The sequence below is a fragment of the Cupressus sempervirens genome, chromosome 8 (assembly GCF_028749045.1).
Source record: "Cupressus sempervirens isolate cs-2001-9-10 chromosome 8, ASM2874904v1, whole genome shotgun sequence".
Taxonomy (NCBI): Eukaryota; Viridiplantae; Streptophyta; class Pinopsida; order Cupressales; family Cupressaceae; genus Cupressus; species Cupressus sempervirens.
In genome coordinates, this window is record NC_143125.1 from 233,480,500 (window position 1) to 233,489,303 (window position 8,804).

Below are 8,804 nucleotides of genomic sequence, written 5' to 3' on the forward strand. Positions count from 1 at the left end.
TTATAAAGTGACAGGGTCACTTTTCAATCTACCCTGGATGTCTGATGCATGAGCATCCAGAGGTATAAGGGCAATCCTGTGTCACCCAAAAAAATGTACTTAGAATTAGTTTTTGTTTCATGTTTTTTTATTTTTGGATACCCATTTGGGTCAAATAAAGGTTCCAACTCTCATAGTTCCACTATCAGTGTGCTAGAAAATCCCAAAAAAATAGAAGCATGTAATTGGGCCATCATTTTGGTGAACTAGGAGGTGTAAATTGGCTAGATGAATGTAATTGTAATTTAGAGCATTCCAGAAAAAGAATCAGGTCAAAAGGCCCCACGGTTTGAAAGTTATTGTAATTTTTCAGGTTTTGGAGACCTCCTAAGAATGCTTCAAAGTCAGGTTAGGGGCATTAAATGACCTTGAAAAGGGCCAAAAAATGGGGGATGAGTGAAGCTTTTCTATAGGGCTATAGAGCACTTCAAGAGCTTTCCAAAAATGTAAACGGTTCATCAATCGGAGCTACGTTTCAAAAGTTATGCCTCCCAAAAGTTCGATTACCATTTTTGGATTCTTCTAGATTTGCACCAACTTCTAACATAGCTTCTAGAACCTTCTATTTGGTCGACGGATGCCTACTAGCACTTTCTAGAATGTACTCCTAGTCCTTAACCCTCCGGGGTCTATTTAAGGAGATTTATGGCATTGTAAAAGGCAGTTCGGAGTGGAGTTTGAGAGGAGGAATTAAAAGGAGAAATTATCTCCAGATTTATGCTATTGTAAGCCCTTAGGGCATGTTTTGAAGGTTATTTTCTCTGTACTGAATGTACTAGCTTATTTTTTAGTTAATACAATTTCCCTTTTCTATTGTGTCCATTATGTTCTTGGGTTGTGTCCCCATCAATGTCACCTTGATTAAAGGATTTATAAATGACTATTAGGTGAACCTTTATTAAAGGATTTCAAACTGATACAATGGTTAGAAAGTAATAACATGTTGATCTGAATAAATGCAACTCACTTTGCAAATATAGATCACAATGTAGCACATATGTTGATCCATTGATTGACCTCCATTATCATCTATGTCTCTAATCCTCTTGTCAAACCTACAAGAAATCACACTTCACCTCTTCACAACTCTTCTCAACCGTCTGCCCAAGTTCGGTAGTCAATAGCATCAACAACTATTTCAACCTTGTTAAGGTCTTCACCAACTCTACTAACTCCTTGATTAGCCCTTATGCCTCCTTAAATATATATCTTAATCTTTTGTCACTTAAACACTACCATAGATCCTAGGGTTGGGTTAGATTCATCAAATCCTTCCATCATTTTGTTTCCTCCTTTCTCTTCTAGAAACTTGTCCAAACTTTTCTTTGAATTCATGCATAGAAATGATCAAACATAGTTTCCCTTGTATCAAATATTCCAACACATCAATTCTTATCTTCAACATGCTTTCCATATTCAAAGAATTTAACTATGTCAGCTAGGAAATATGATTCCTTCACAAACTGTAAAACGCTAACACTAGACCAACACTATGTTCCCCGACCTTAGTCATCACTAGATAACTCAATCATCACTATACTGACTTATTTAGCTTACACTCTCTTTTCTCAGTTCATTTACTTGTGATCGATCCAACCTTTCTATTATTCTATCTTTTTATTACCATTCAGTCAACACTAAATTTTCTCGGCTTCTACTATTTTTCTCAGTCGACACTATCATAGCTCAACTTCCACTATAAATTCCTTTATCTTCTTCTTTGAAGCTGAGTTAGAGCTAAGTATTTTTTCTTTATTGATTGTCTCTTCTATAGTTTAACACAACTATCTTCACACTTAATATTATGATTAAACAACACATTATCTTACCATGGTCTAACTAATCAAGTGCCCATTGTAATTCCTCATAACTCAACCTTGTAGGAATTTTCCTTAGGGAAAAATGACAACAAGATCAAGAAGCTCAAGAACTTAGCACAATATGGACCAACAATTTATGATCATAATAACAATATGAGATTGAATAATTGATGTACATACACACTAGAAGTGCCTATACATAAAGGCCTCTAGAATGACTAGGAGTTAGCAAAGTGATAAGCCTCACAACTAAGCACATGTCTACCAAGAGTGGATTATCGTCCATTGAGCATAGGAGTTTGTGTGATGATGAGAGGATAAGCTTACATAAGTGTATCTTGTAAAAAGATGTTGTAGACACCATGTGCTCAATTACAGTGCGAACAACTGTGTTGTCTACATGACAACTCAATTGAATATGCAAACTCCTACGTTGTCAACAAGATAACTCATATGACTACACATACTCTTAGGTGTCTACATGAAAACTAATATAATAATGCATTAACCTGAGTAGACTTAAGTAAAGTTTAAATAGTAATTAATTATTTACACTAACACACCCCCCTTTAATGTGACTTAGGGGAATGCACTTAAGCTCACAAAAGCTATGATGGATCCCGAATACTAGGCCATGTTAGGTACCCATGTACAAATGCAATGCAATCTCTTTGAAAATAGAGAAAGAGGGAAAACCTCATGGGAAAAACCCTCCTGTAAAAAGAGAGATAAGTACAATAAAGAAGAGAAGAGTCATATGACCCCCTGGTAAAAAATTGCACACCCCCAAGAGATCTCGCAAATGAAGATACTTGACCTTAGTGAAGGGCTTGGTGAAGATGTTTGTAATTTGCTACTCTATAGGACAATACTACATTGCAATGACCTACTCATGAATTAGCTCTTTGATGTAGTACATATGAACTTCGATGTGTTTTGTTTGCTGATGTTGCATTGGATGTTTTGAGATTTCAATGGCACTTTGATTATCACAATGTATGACTGTGGTTCTAGGTATGTCAAAACCAAACTCCTTTAGAATATTTTGTAACCAAATAGCTTCTGTAGCCACATTAGTAGCTCCTCAATACTTAGCCTCTGTAAATAAAAAAGCAATAGTGTTCTACTTTTTACCCTGCCAAAAAATGGGGCTAAAACCAAGATGAAACATATTTCCTGAAGTGCATTTTTGAGGATCAATATCTCCTGCATAGTTTGAGTCTATATAACCCACTAACTATAGTCCAATACCAGTTGCATAACATATCCTGTATGTATTTGTACCCTAGATATAGTGTAATATGTGTTTGGATGCCTTCAAATGAAGTTCATGTGGCTCTTACATGAAGTGAGAAACCATTCCAATTGCAAATGATATGTTAGGGTGTGTATGTGTTAAGTAGATGAGGCTTCCAACCAACTATCTATATAAAGTAGCATCAAAAATTGGAGTGGAACACTTTGCTTCTAACTTAACACCTGATAGGAATGGAGTAGATGCAACCTTGCATTCACTATTGTGAAATTGAGAAAGTAGATAATGTGATCCTTGATGAAGACTGATGTATCTCAATACCAAGGAAATAATGAAGTAGACCCAAATCTGTCATCAAAAATTTGTACTACAAAGTAGCCTTGAAACTAACAATGATGGATGTTGTACTCCCTGTAATGATCAAGTCATCAACATAAAGCACAAGTAGAAAGTGAGAATCATCCCTCTAAAGAATGTAGACATTCGGAGAAGAATGACATCTGGTGAACGCTGCTGAGAGAAGGAAAGAATCCATCTTGGCATACCAAGCTTTGGGAGCTTGTTTTAGTCCATAGATAGACTTTTTCAACTTGCAAACCAAGGTAGAATCCTAAATGAACCCCTATGGCTAATCCATATAAATCTCCTCATAAAGATCACCATTCAAGAATACACTTTTCACATCCATCTAATGATCTACCCATCTCTGAACTGCTACTATAGCTAGTGTCAAATGAATGGAGTTCATTTTTGTGACTGGGGAAAAGGTATTAGTGTAGTCAATGCCATCCACTTGAGAGAAACCTTTTGCAACAAGTCTAGCCTTATGCTTATCAACACTTCCTTCTACTGCAAACTTGGTTTGATAGATCGACTTACACTAAACTAATTTTATTCCCTTAGGAAGAGAGACTAAGTACCATGTGTTGTTTCTCTTAAGAGAATTGTATTCTTCCTCCATTTCTTTATCCCATTCTATAATTCTTGAAGCTTCTTTGAATGATTGAGGATCAAAAGAAACTACTATATAAGCATGAGGGAGTGAGTTGTGTTGTGATCTTGTCCTCCTAGTATCTGAAGGATTCCTTGCCAATGGTCCTATCACATCCAATGTCTATTGAGCCCATTTAGGTCTTGTAGAAGAAGATGTAGAACGGATATCCTCAACCTCATTTGACTGATGCCTCTATTTGGGTCATGGATGAACATCTTCCAAGTCACTATCATCACTGTCACTCTCTCTAATGAAGGAGGAAGAAGGAATTGAAGAAGTAAGGTTGGGACAACTTTCTTCAAAGTGTACACCCCTCTCATAAAAAAATGTCACGTGTCTCTAGATCCATCAACTTGGAGGCTTTATAAGAGTCTGCATAACCAACAAAGATGCAAGGTTTACTTTGAGGTTCCAATGTCTTGCATTTTTGTGGAGGTATTCATGCCCATGCTAGACAACCAAAGACTCTAAAGTGCTTTATAGAAGGTTTCCTTCTAGTCCAAGATTCAAAAGGAGTTACTCCATCCAAAGCTTTATGAGGACTCTTATTCTGGATGTAGTTTGCACAATTCATTTTTTTAGCCCAAAAGACTTGATCAAGAGATTTATGTAGTAGCATGCAAGTGGTCATCTCCTTGAGGGTTCTATTCTTCCTTTTGGCAACACCATTCTATTGTGGTGTGTATGGTACTAAATGTTGAAGGTCAATTCCCTCTTCAGTACAAAATTCTATAAGTCTTAAGTTCACATACTCTCCTCCATTATCTGTTTGAAGAACTTTGATGGCTTTTTCTGACTACTTTTCCACTTGAGACTTGAAGCTAAGAAATTGTTTGAACACTTCACTCTTATGAGCCATGAAGAATACCCAAGTATAGCGAGATTAGTCATCAATGAAGGTGAGTGCATAGCAAGACTTTCCAAATGATGGTACTAGAAATGTGCCTGCCACATCACTATGAACTAGTTCAAGAACACATTGTGCTCTCCAAGACTTCCCCTTATCAGAAATATTTTCTAGATGTTTCCCTAGGGTGCAACCTGAACAAACACCTTCTAAAAATTGGACTTGAGGTAGACCATGAACCATGTTCTTGCTGCTAAGCTATTGAAGATACATGTAGTTGAGTTGTCCAAATCTCTCATGCCATAGTTTAGTTTCTATATTTGAATGCATTAACAAGGCTTGTGCATTAGATTTAGGCACAAAGGAAGAGAAAGTGTAAATCCTTGAATCATGATTAGCTTCACCTATTGCAACCATAGAATAATATTTTATGCTTTTCACTAAAATTGAATCTAGAAGAAATTCAACCTTATTTCAACCTCAACAGTGAGTGATTTGGTAGACTTAAAGAAGGTTGGAGGTAAGATTAGGAACATAGAGAACATCCTTGAATGCTCCACTGTCCATATCAACTTCACCTTTTCCTTCAACTTCCACTTTAGTGTCACCCCTACAAAGATGTGAGGTACCTCTAAAGGCTTCATGGAAGAAAATCTCTCTTTGAAGCACCCATGTGATGTGTGGCACCTGAGTCAATAATCCATTCTCCCTGACTAACAGTGTTTGTGAGGAAAGCTTGCCCTTTACTCATAGAATTTGAAGATGAAGACCCCTTTTCCTTATAAGCATTAGGCAATGGAACATTGTGTTTCTTCATGATGCTTTTCAATTCATCAATCTTCTTGTGATAACATTTATGTTCATCATGACCAATTATTTTGCAATAGGCACACTTCTTCTTTTCCTGATTATTGTCACCCTTTTTGTTGGTATTAGGAGAAGAATTGCCTTGTTATTTATTTGAATCAGGTGTTGAATTTTCTGTGTCCCCTTATTTTGTATCCTTCCACTTCTTATTTTTTCCCTTTCCTTTGTTTGACCTTTCACTAGTTAAATTTTTAGAGCTCTCATTGTTAGCCACCAATGCCTTAGACTTTGAAGACTTGAGAATCCCCATTGTTATCAACTTAACTTGTTCATCCTCTAACAACTGAGTATAGTCATCAAAAGTGATTTACTTATAGGAAGCCCTTAAGGTAGTCTTTGTGGTTTTGAAAGAAGAGACAAATGTGGAGTATTCAGATGGCAACTTATTGTGAATTAGATAAATCAACTTTTCATATTTAATGGGACTACCACAATCATTAAGTTTTGTTATCAACTCATTCACCTTAATGATAAAATCTTGGATAGAATCAAAGCTCTTAGGATCTAGGGAGATAAGGTCATCTTCAATCTTTTAAACATCTTCTCAGTTACTTTCCCATATAGGTTTTTAAGAGCATCCCAAGTTTCCTTGGAGGTATCATATTTTATAATTTGATAGAGGATCATGCCATCAACCCCTAACCTAATTAGTCCTAGGGCTTTCCTATCTATTATTTCCCAAGCATGAATTTCACTTTGAGATATTTGATCACCTATTGGTTTTGGAAAAGTTCCATCTGCATATTGAGAAACTTCTTCATTAATCAATTCACACCATTTTTTAACTGACCATGTGGCATAATTATGTGGTGTTAACTTTAGAATGTTAAGGTTTCCCATAATTCAAGTAAAGAAAGATAACAATAAGAAAAGAGGAACACAACACCAAGAGACACCCCCCTTTTTTAGTCAATCAACACCCCCCCCCCAAATGAATGATTTTGGCACTTTATACTTAGTGCATTTACAATAGCCACTTGGAAATTTAAGCCTAAGTGGACTTCTAATTTTTCTATTTGCAACCTGCTCTTTGAGTTTAAATCTAGTCCTAAGAACTGTAGCTCAAATGTACAACAATTTTGAAGTTTGATCAAAGTAATATAATACAAAAAAGGACCTATTTCTGAAAGTGTTATTTCAGTCCACACAAGCCTATAATCTGATTACAAATTTGGAAAGTAGATGAAAAATTATGCACTTTTTAAAAAATAAGACCTGATTATGTGTCTAGATGAGCCTGTATGGAGCATTTGAACTTACAAAATGCAGGACTGGATAGGGACAATCACCAAAATCTAAATTTTCTAACAAATCCATGCACCAAAACAAAAAAATAATAGCATCACTAAAAATTTCAAAAAATTCTAGCCAAAATCAAAAAAATTGCACCTAATTTGGAGTCTAGATGACTGAGATATGGCATCCTGAACTTGGATTGTCAAATAAAAAATGCATATGGTGAGGGGTCTACTTAGGAAAGCACTGTGTTAAAATTGACATCCAAATGGCTGTCATGATAGTGCAATATGGCCTGCTTGTGACGATCAAAATGACCATCAAATTTAAGATAGTAAAATGATGATGTCAAAAAAAATCTGACTACGTAGGCTGATGTGACAGTACATACTATATGAACATATTGATGTTGTTGTACAAACTATACAGATAGTTTTAATGTGTATGGGGCTGATTTGGCACCTAATGTGGTAGTTGCTTGACATGTCCAGGGGTTGATTGTGTGTACAAAGGTGACTTGGCAGTTGAGTCACCGGGGTGTTGATGTGGATCTGCGGTGATAGATCATAAGTGTCTGCTATGAAATCTATCACTAGAAGGTTGTTTCTAGTAGTATAGAGGATAGTGGGAGGGTCATTGGTGGAGGATGGGTAGGGCTGGCATAATGTAGAGGTCACCGGTAGAAGTTTTGGCTAGCATGGGAGAAGCTAGCATTGGCTACTACGTGGAGTTCAGGGCTAGCAAGAGCAAGGTGAAGATCACCGGTGGTGGGTGTGGGACTTTAGTCCCATATTCACTATGCTATTGGTGTGTACCATGTGTAAAATTTACAGCACACACAATTCAAATCCACTTGTAAGCTGTCAATGCTAGTGATGCCTACCGGTTGGATAATGTGTTGGTTGCAGTTTGAGTGAACACCGGTTGTTATGTGAAGCTTGGCTACTTGTGGTCTAGTCGATGGTTTGATTTGGTAGATGCCATTTGGAATATTGATGCTAGCCATAGGGGGCTAGGACTTGGCCACCTAGCTTCCTACAATAAATGCTCCTCTACATGCCTGATGGCCAAATTTTTTTGGGGAAAAAAAATTGCAGATTCGAAAAAAATAGAGACGCAAATAAAAAAAACATATCCAAAAATTAAATGCACAGATCTGAAAAGATTATACCAATTCAAAAAATTGGGCCTTCAAGTTTTGGTTTGCAAAAAAAAATTTCCTCAAGTTTGACTATGGCCTATGATAGAAAAAATTATAATCAAAATTCATAGATTTGACTCTCCGAACACAACGGTGAGTTCCACTTTGGCTCTAGATGCTCTCAATAGTTGTAGATACTCCAGATCTGTATCATGTTCCTCTGAGAGGTGAAGCAAAAAAATGGTCTCCAATGGCTATGAAATGATGCTTCCTTAACTTTGATACCATGTAACAATTTTCCTTAGGAAAAAATGACACCAAGATCAAGAAGCTCAAGAACTTAGCACAATATGGACCAACAATGTATGATCATAATAACAATATGAGAATTAATAATTAATATACATACACACTAGAAGTGCTTGTATATAAAGTCCTCTAGAATGACTAGGAGTTAGCAAAGTGATAAGCCTCATAACTAAGCACATGTCCACCAAGAGTGGATCATCATCCATTGAGTATAGGATTTTGTGTGATGATGAAAGGATAAACTTACATTGGTGTATCTCTTAAAAAGATGTTCTAGACACCACGTGCTCAATTAG